Source organism: Leuciscus leuciscus, assembly GCF_965113295.1.
Source record: "Leuciscus leuciscus genome assembly, chromosome: 14".
Taxonomy (NCBI): domain Eukaryota; kingdom Metazoa; phylum Chordata; class Actinopteri; order Cypriniformes; family Leuciscidae; genus Leuciscus; species Leuciscus leuciscus.
Window position 1 is genome coordinate 25104686 of NC_138738.1, and position 10919 is coordinate 25115604.

Consider the following 10919-nt stretch of genomic DNA (forward strand, 5'->3'; position numbering starts at 1 on the left):
AAGATTTAATCATGGCCGGAGGATCTCAGACAAATTTCATAGAAAATCCCACCAGCAAACAGGAATACAACAGTTTTTATAGAATAGGAGCATGGCGAAAATGACATGATACATTACATAATTTCCCTACAATTTGATTGGTTCTTCATAGACAAACTTCTGTTACTAGGTAGAAGCAAACGGTTTTAAACCTAGACATCTGTCTAGTTTATTTTTACACTTGCACACTCAGTCACGAGTTTTCACCAAAGAATTTTGGAACATTTAAGATTCAAAAGCATATGAATGTTGTTCCTGCAAGAAAAATAAATGTTAGTTATGATTAATTACAAAAATCCATCACAGAGAACAGGCCCTGTTGGTCACAGGAATTTCAAACTGCTTTAGCACCACCTTCAAAGTTTAGCTTCAACCCTAAATTAAACTCAGAGCTGCAGAGCAGGTTTAGAGTCGACAAAACCACACATATACCACACTACTGTCGACAAAACCACAACCAGGACACTATGTTTATAAATGTATGCTATAAACACTTGCTTTAAGTTTTCTGTCATTATATAAAGTTTTTGATAAAATCTGATACCTGCAGTCAGTGAACAGTCAAATGAAATATGAAGACAGTTGGTGTGATTCCCCTCTTACAAGAATCAGTTCGATTAATGTTTCTGCTGAAGGTTAAGGTTAAATTATGAAAGTGTCACACCTTAGGGGTAAGATGTCTGCCAGAATTGGCACAGAAGGCCCAAATTGGCATGCTGTTTTTTTTAGTTATTTTTTTTTATACATATTTTAATACATATATTGTAGTTCATTGGGTTAGATGTACATTTTATATCTTCACTATTCATTACAATCTATAGGCTAATTCACTGAAATCACTCAATTTCAATTTGTAGTGTTGCTATTATGTTTTAAATGTGCATTAAGCAAGATTCTGAGTTTTTGCAGAACTATGCCACCTCTGGCGGCAAGTGAAACTGCAGCCAGAGATGTGCACGCTCATGGACCACCCCCATGTGGACCACACGCACGCTTGCACGAGCACGAGCTGTTCATAACCAAAGGAGCATCAGCCGCAAATCTTTTGTTTACAATCATAATGTCTTCAGAGGTAATAAAGTTATAAATCTGCAAGTCATTAATATGTGAAAGGAAAGGCAATTGAGTAAATTACACACTTATGTGTGAGGGAAAAACGGGGGTAGTAGAAAACTTCGTTTTTTATTTCCATCTATCTCCATGTTGAACTGTGTTATGTGTTTACTGTATCCACTTATGATTGTATTATTATGGAAACACGTTCATGAACAATATAAGTTGTTACTTTGTAAATGCTCAAAGCACAGTCGGTCAAAAAAAGTACACTCAATTGTCTCAAGGTAATAAACAATTAAATGACACTATGACGTTACCATAAAAGCCAAACAGGCTAATCCGCCGAAGATTTGCGGGGGTTTAGCCTGTTTTATTGATCTGCTAAGTAGCATATTCCAATAGCAATACATCCTAATTAAGCAGTAATTTGCTCAAAATTTGTGTCTAATTATCTAACTTATATATCAGCATTTTATATCACACTCAAGATATTTGAACTGTTTTAATCGAATAGCAAATCATTAAACTACATGTAGTGCAGATTTATTTAGTAGATATTTTGCCAGGGACAATACACACTGATGAACATTTATGTGAAATGTGTCAATACTTTTCAACTGCTGTCCCTATGTTTACTCTCGTCTTATTCCGACGCCTGTCTGAGTCCAATTTTGCCCTTTTGGTTGCACTAGAGACAAGTTTTCTTTTTTTTATCTTGCGTGGAGTTTGCGTTGGTGTTTGAAATGAACTACAAGCAGGTCTCTTACAATCCATCTTCTACGGAGAATGCCGGCGAATACACAAACCTGCCAGACATAGCTATGTGAGCGTGCCGTGAACGCGCATGACGTCACGCCCAGTCTAAAATTCCGGCCCGAATCCCTCTTATTTATTTTACTTTACAGGATTATAGAGACAATCTCAGTGATCAGAGAAGGGCTCATTCAGCCCATCAGGCAATTGTTTAAGCATGTATGGGTTAGAAAACGGGTATTTTTAACATGAAAAGTTGCTTAATGCACCTTTAAAGCATCAAATGTATAAAACCCAGTACAAAAATACTGGCACAGAGATCAGAGTTAAAAGTTGCAAACGTCCAACAGTACATTGCCAGTATATACAGGCATTTTTCTGTGACTACATGAGTTGTCTTTGAATTTAACGATTCAACTAAATATTGTCAAGTCACCTTTATTTATATAGCGCTTTATATAATACAGATTGTTTCAAAGCAGCTTTACAGTGATAACCAGAAAATTATTCAATGATGCAAACAGTTTGTTTCGGCTGTACAACAGCTCTAAAAGAAAATGGTGTCATTGTTCAGCTGAAGTGTTGCGTTGGTTTGCGTCTGTAAGCTTTGTATATCTTTCTGTTTTGAATCATTATTTACTATCATTCTCTGTTGTTTATACTGCTAAATATAACTTACTCAACATCACACATTAACCTGACATCGCTAGCTTCAATCTAAATCGTTATTGCTAGCACAACACGCTAGTAATTCGCTAGCCTGTTAGCGTGCCATCTGACCGCTCTTTATTTTTATTTTTTTACGAACTTTTACGAGTTCATCAAACAACTTAGGTGAGTAGGATCTGTCAACAAACACGGTGAGTCATGTCATCATCTCCTCTTATTGTTACTTGCACCTCATGTAACATGTTTAGCATAGCCTTCTCTGTCAGCACAGGATTTAAATGTGATAAATGCAGGGAGATAGTCAAGCTGATGGGGAAGATTTCAGAACTAGAGACACGCATCCAAACTTTAATTGAGGATAGTAAGCATGCAAGGGCTTTAGATACTGCTTTGGATGCGACTAGCTTAGTGACCTCTACATTGTTTGGTTCCGGCTGTAGAGCCCGTGCAGCAGGGCAATTGTGTGACGGTGAGGCACTGTAGTCGTGGGACAAAACACTGCTCTTCCGTTCCGATTACAACTTCAAATAGATTCTCCCTCTCAGTGAAACACCCACTGAGAATCCTGTTGAATGTGCCCTAGTTATTGGCGATTCTATTACACGGAACGTGAAAAGAGAGACACCAGCCACCATAGTCACATGTTTGCCGGGAGCCAGAGCGCCTGACATCAAAGCAAATTTATAAGTGCTGGCTAATGCTAATCGTAAATTCTCTAAGATTATTATTCACGTCGGCACTAATGATGTTCGACTCCGCCAGTCGGAGATCACTAAAATTAATGTTAAAGAGTTGGGTGAACTCGCAAGTACGATGTCGGGCACTGTAATTTGCTCTGACCCTGTAAGCAGGAGTGATGAGATACTTAGTAGATTGTCCTCACTCAATGGCTGGTTGTCTAAGTGGTGTCTGCAAAATAATATAGAATTCATAGACAATTGGAAAAGTTTTTGGGGCAGACCAGACCTGTTGAAAAAAGATGGTATTCATCCCTCCTAGGGTGGTGCTGCTCTTCTCTCTAGAAATGGCATATAGTCTTAGAACTCAAACATGAATTGGGGCTCAGGTCAGGAAGCAGACAGACTGGCTAAACCGACCGTCTGCCAGCTGTCTCACATCACCAAGGTGAGATAAATCCCATCACATAGAGCCTCTTTCACCTAGATATCATCATATAGAGTCTGTGTCTGTTCCTTGAATTAGGACATACAAAAAACTTCCAAACCCATCTAAGGGTAAAAATTTAATTGATGTTCAACAAATAAAAAACAGATATAATACAAATGAGCAAATGATAAAGCTCGGGTTGCTGAATATTCGATCCCTTACTTCAAAAGCACTTACTGTTAATGATACGATTACAGACTATAATCTAGATGTGCTGTGTCTGACAGAAACCTGGCTAAAACTGAACGATTACATTACTTTAAATGAGTCCACCCCGCAAGATTAGGGTCATAAACATGAACCTCTTCTGAAAGGCAAAGGGGGAGGTGTTGCTGTAATTTATAGTAATATTTTCAGAATTACTAAGAAGTCTAGTTTCAAATATAATTATTTTGAAGTGTTGGTGCTTAATGTAATAATATATAGTGTAAATAATAAATCACGTTTGAAATTTGTACTGGCTTCTGTATACAGGCCACTAGGGCACCATACAGACTTTATCAAAGAATTTGCTGACTATCTATCAAAGTTAGTACTGGCTGCAGATAAAGTCCTAATTGTTGGTGATTTAAAATACATGTAGATAACGAAAAAGATGCATTGGGTTTGGCATTTAAAGACATTCTTAACTCTAATGGAGTTAGACAACACATGTCAGGACCTACTCATTGTCGTAATCATACTCTAGATCTAATATTATCACACGGAATCAATGTTGATGGCGTTGAAATTCTGCAGCAGAGCGATGACATCTCAGATCATTATCTAGTCTCGTGTAAACTTCATTTAGCCAAGGCTTCAAAGCCAACTCCGTTTTACAAATATGTTAGACCTATCACTTCTGCCACTAAAGACTGCTTTATTAATAATCTTCCTGATCAGTTTCATCATCTCAGCATCCCAGATAGCTTAGAAGAACTCAATATTGCGACAGAAACTTTTAACTCTCTCTTTTCCAGCACTTTAGACACAGTTGCTCCGTTGCGCTTAAAGAAGATTAAAGAAAATAGTCTAACGCCGTGGTACAACGAGCACACTCTGGCCCTTAAGAGAGCAGCCAGAAAAATGGAGCGCAACTGGAAGAAAACAAAACTTGAGGTATTTTGCATTTCATGGAAAGAGAGCTCAATTGCATACAGAGAGGCCTTAAAAGCTGCTAGATCTGCTTATTTTTCAACCCTATTAGAAGAAAATAAACAAAACCCTAGTATTTATTTGAAACAGTGGCTAAACTAACGAAAAAGAATGATTCAAGCCCAGAAGTTTCCAAGCAGCACAGCAGTAATGACTTTATGAACTTCTTCACTTATAAGATTGATAATATCAAGGAGAAAATTATAACCATGCAACCGTCTACTACAGTATCGCATCAGGCAGTGCATTGTAGTCTCCCTAAGGAAAAATTTGATTCATTCATTGCTATAGAAGAGGAAGAATTCCCTAAACTCATTAAATCATCTAAATCGACAACATGCATGTTAGACTCTACACCGACTAAGCTACTGAAAGAGATGCTTCCAGAGGTCATAGATCCTCTTCTTAATATCATTAATTCATCTTTGTCATTAGGATACGTACCAAAAACTTTTAAGCTGACTATGATTAAACTGCTTGTTAAAAAAACGCAACTTGATCGTACATAATTAGTCAATTACAGGCCGATTTCGAATCTACCTTTTCTGTCAAAGATACTAGAAAAGGCAGTATCCTCACAACTATGTTCCTTTTTAGAAAGAAATGATATCTGTATCATAGTAACGTTACATGATTTGTTTTGTAGGGAAGGACTACACGCCTGCGCACATATATTCAAACACGCATACCAATAGACTGAACTCGTAATACACATGTGCACACAATCAGCGTTCTCACGGGTTCGCATTTTTTTAAGTTTGCGCAGAAAGAACTTAAGAGTTTTGTGTTAAAACGGTGTCGTGTTAGGCCCCCTAAGTTAATAACTAATGATCGTTGCGACGGAAGTGAATCAATCAAAACTAACTTTAGCTGGACATTCAATTAATTCTAGAGCTGCTATAAAGCCAAAACAATCTGTTACTTTATTTTCCTATTATCAATGTGAAACCACTTTGGAACAATCTACATCGTTAAAAGCGTTATATAAAGGAGGAGACGACAGCACGGAATAAAGCCACGCATACCAGCCTCCTGCGTTTCTGCCGCTGCCTCATAAAACATAGTAGTCCAGCACAGTGGCTACACATCATGATGTAAATAAGACCACATCTGTATTGCAAACTCCTCCATGTTGCGGTTGTAGTTTTTGCTGTATTCCTGCCAACACAACGTCATTGCCATAGAAACCAATGCAGACATTCTGGAAAACGAAAGGGGGGCAAGAGGGACACAAATCGGATCTGAACAATTGCGATGCACAATATTGAACAGTCAATAATTTTAGATCAGATTCCAATCGAAAACACAAATAATCTAGTTTGGACTGACAGTGTGAAAATGGCCTTAAAGGAACCGTATGTAAGATTGTGGCCAAAACTGGTACTGCAATCACTTTCAAATTACTGTAGAGCGGTGTATCCGCTCCCCCTCCCCCTTGACTCGAGGTTACCAGTTAGGCTGCAGGATCCAGCAGGAACGTAGGAGGGTTCAAGCTACAAGGGAAGCTACAAGGAGCTTCCAATGGCAAGTGAAGAGTCCTACACAGTACTTTTTTTTTTTCGGACTTTGTCACGACGTATTTCGGATTCATAACGAGGTCTTTTAGGTTTCGTAACGTTAGACATTCTTTATCCGACACGTTTGTAGCTGCAGCTGTGGTAACTAGAGCAGAGCTGGCAACCCGGATGCCGAAACACTACTGACTTTGTGATTAGTAGATAGGTGGAGGGTGGGGCATCAGGCCAAAACACAACATGACAACATCAACATCAGTTGAGGGCTGCAACTTCACTTTTAAATGACAATATCCTGGCCGGACTACTGTTGTAACTTGTCAGTGATATAAGTATTTGAAATGAACATGATTTCTTAATGTCTAGTGACATATCAGGGCCATTTTATGATTAATTGAAATACATTTCTTACATACGGTTCCTTTAAACCCTATTCGGACGGGATTAGTTTTACAAAGGTAGATGAAGTAATATTATTTTACCACAGTACGTCTGTAATATTAATGATCAATTCGCACAGGATAAGAAATCTCAGTAAATTTAGCAGAAGTGGAGGGGTAACTCGATTTACGCAGCACTGTCACCTCCCTGTCATCGTGTGTATTGCGTGTGTATACACCTGATATCACGTGTGCAAACACATATAATATATATATACAGTATATATACAGCGGGGGATATAAGTATTGAACACGTCATCATTTTTCTCAGTAAATATATTTCCAAAGGTGCTATTGACATGAAATTTTCACCAGATGTTGGTAACAACCCAAGTAAGCCATACATACAAAGAAACAAACAAAAATAAGTTCAGAAATTAAGTTGTGTGTAATAATGTGAAATGACACAGGGAAAAAGTATTGAACACATGAAGAAAGGGAGGTGCAAAAAGGCATGGAAAGCCAAGACAACTGCTGAAAACTTACAGTAATTAAAAAGCAATCCAGCCCCCTGTCAGTGGAAATGAATAACAGCTGGTTTAGTCCCAAATGATGGCCTACAAAAAGGTCTCATTGCCAAGGTGTCACACAAGACACATCTCATGATGGGTAAAAGCAAAGAGCTCTCTCAAGACCTTCGCAACCTAATTGTTGCAAAACATAATGATGGCATTGGTTATAGGCGCCATTCTAAGCTTCTGAATGGTCCAGTGAGCACTTTTGGGGCCATAATACGGAAGTGGAAAGACAATAATTTCACCATAAATTTGCCTCGACCAGTGCTCCTCGCAAGATTTCAAGGAGTGAAAAGAATCAGAAGAGTTGTCCAAGAGCCAAGGTTCACTTGTGGAGAGCTTCAAAAAGACCTGCAGATAGCAGGTACTGTTGTCTCAAAGAAAACAGTAAGTAATGCACTCCACCGCTATGGCCTGTATGCACACTCACCACGCAAGACTCCATTACTGAAAAAAAAGCATGTTGAAGCTCTTTTAAAGTTTGCTGCACAACATTTGGAAAAGCCAGTGAAATACTGGGAGAATATAGTGTTGTCACATGAGAGCAAAATTTAACTGTTTGGATGCCATAATACACACCATATTTGGAGGAGAAATGGCAGTGCACATTTGGTGTTGGCTCTTGGACAACTCTGATTATTCTTTTCACTCCTCTATCAGAAATCTTGCGAATCTACCAGAAATTGATGGTGAAATTGTCTTTCCACTTCCGTATTATGGCCCCAAAAGTGCTCACTGGACCATTCGGAAGCTTAGAATGGCGCCTATAACCAATGCCATCATTATGTTTTGCAACAATTAGGTTGCGAAGGTCTTGAGACAGCTCTTTGCTTTTACCCATCATGAGATGTGTCTTGTGTGACACCTTGGCAATGAGACCTTTTTGTAGGCCATCATTTGGGACTGAACCAGCTGTTATTAATTTCCACTGACAGGGGGCTGGATTGCTTTTTAATTACTGTAAGTTTTCAGCAGTTGTCTTGGCTTTCCATGCCTTTTTGCACCTCCCTTTCTTCATGTGTTCAATACTTTTTCCCTGTGTCATTTCACATTATTACACATAACTTAATTTCTGAACTTATTTTTGTTTGTTTCTTTGTATGTATGGCTTACTTGGGTTGTTACCAACATCTGGTGAAAATTTCATGTCAATAGCACCTTTGGAAATATATTTACTGAGAAAAATGATGACGTGTTCAATACTTATATCCCCCGCTGTATATATACTGTATATATATATGTGTTTGCACACGTGATATCAGGAAGCTACGCAATCCACACGATGACAGGGAGGTGACAGTGCTGCATAAATCGAGTTACCCCTCCACTTCTGCTAAATTTACTGAGATTTCTTATCCCGTGCGAATTGATCATTAATATTACAGACGTACTGTGGTAAAATAATATTACTTCATCTACCTTTGTAAAACTAATCCCGTCCGAATAGGGTTTAAAGGAACCGTATGTAAGAAATGTATTTCAATTAATCATAAAATGGCCCTGATTCAATACTTATTTCCCCCGCTGTAACCTATATATAACAGTTAGGTCCGGTCGAACGATTGAATGAAATTCATAAAATTCTGATTGGATTCTGTTGGTAATAGGCACTATGGTAGATTTTCCCTAAAACCTAACTTTCTGGGTCTTGTCTACAAATCGACGTCCCCTTCAATAATAGTCACCTAATCTAACTTGTTCCCCTTACTAACTAGTTTTCTTGCTGCGCAGCATAAATGACAGACAAACTCCAGCAAATGTCCTTTAAATGCTTGAATTATGGTGAGTAGTTCTCAGAGAATCTCAGCCACATAGAATAATACATCAGGTTTTATAGGATAAAGACATGACACATAAAAACCAATCATCGTGCCTAACTCATAACTTTAATATTGTCACCTTCTATTAATATGAAGCATTAATATGAAATATAGAATCATGGTTAGTTTAAAATACAGTTTACTATTTTATTCATTAATTTTCCACCACAGCACTTACCTAAAGGCAAGCTAAAAGAAGTTTTGTGCCTCTGACAAGTGCTTTCGACCTCTTTTTTGAGTTTTGCCACAGACTTGTCCCACCGCCTAGAACGCAACTGAATGCTTTTTCATGCGCCTCCATTCTTGAAAATCCATAGAAAACTACCTTTAAACAGGAAATTACAGAATATTTACTTTTTTACAGAATTTTTTTTCCTTCCTGAAACCTAAAACCCAAGGGGAGAAATGCCGGGCGTGGATCAAGCAGTGTGGGAGGCCCCATTCACAACTAAATGTCGACAGGAAACGACGTGTGAGCAGTAGCCTGGCGCACTATAAGCGGGAGAATGTTATCATTGTAAAGTGGTCAGGCTAATGTCTTGTTAATTCCACAAGACTTGTGGATAAGCTGTTTGATTTATAATTATTAGATTATTTTTAAATTTCAATTACCCTGCTGTGCATGAACATAGCTGTTCCTCAATTTGTGTTTCCCATTTGAATGGTCAACGTATGAGCTGAATTTTGATGAAATTATTCTCTAATTGGTTGCATATTATGTCGTGGATATATCCCTCGAATGCATACTGCAGTTCCCTTTGTCTTGCTCTCTCAGATATTTCACCTGTTTGCCAAAAAAGACTAATTATCTCCTTGGGAATGTCTGACAACGGTGCATACATACTGTAATAGAGAGCCTAAGTCCCTCCCCTCCGCTTCCGGCTCATGGGACCTTATTTCGGAAAAAATATGTATGGTAGTCAATGGCATGTATGGTAGTCTCTCATCTCGCACAATGTACGTCACCAACAAGATCCGTTGCTCATATGTGTGCAATCCGGTACAAAACACTCAGGCATGACGGCGTAACGTTACGATTATAACGTAAGACTATAGAAAAAATGACGACGTTTAGCTTCAGTAAAGTTAGCTTCATTCATTGAGAGAAAAGGTATGACGTCACATGTGCGCCTTTTGGGTTTGTAGTCTTTGTAATTTCGTACATATTTTCACAGTCTTATACCTCAACAGTTTTACATCAAACTGCGACTTTCTTGACTTTAAAATGTATCTTTTAAATTGACAAACATCATATGTGTAATTCAGGGCACAATTCAAACGAGATCAAAATATTTGTTGTCTCTCGCCATTGACTACCATACAATATTTTTCCGAAATAAGGTCCCATGGTGGTCAACCGGAAGGGGAGGGACTTAGGAACAATCTTCCTAACATTGTCCGGGAAGCAGACACACTCAGTTAAAATCTAGACTAAAAACACATCTCTTTGGTCTAGCATACACATAACACATTATAGACTTCTATAATTCAATGTTAGGCTGTACTTGTTACATCATAAGAAGGATGGCGTCTACGCTATTGTTAGTCTCTCTGTTTATCCGAGGTTTACCGCAGTCCGCCGGATCCAGGCCGTATCCAGATCTGATGAAGGACCTGCGCCTGGACACGATGACAATGCAGTCCTGAAGTGTAAACCAGTCCCTCCCCTGTGAAGGCCTCCTTCCCTTCCCTTTACCTCAGTACGAATAAAATGTTGTCGGGATAATTCCGGGTTCGCGTGGCTACGCAGACACAAAAAATAAATAAAAAAATTCTGAATTATAATTTATTAAGGCCAGACAAGTATTTTAT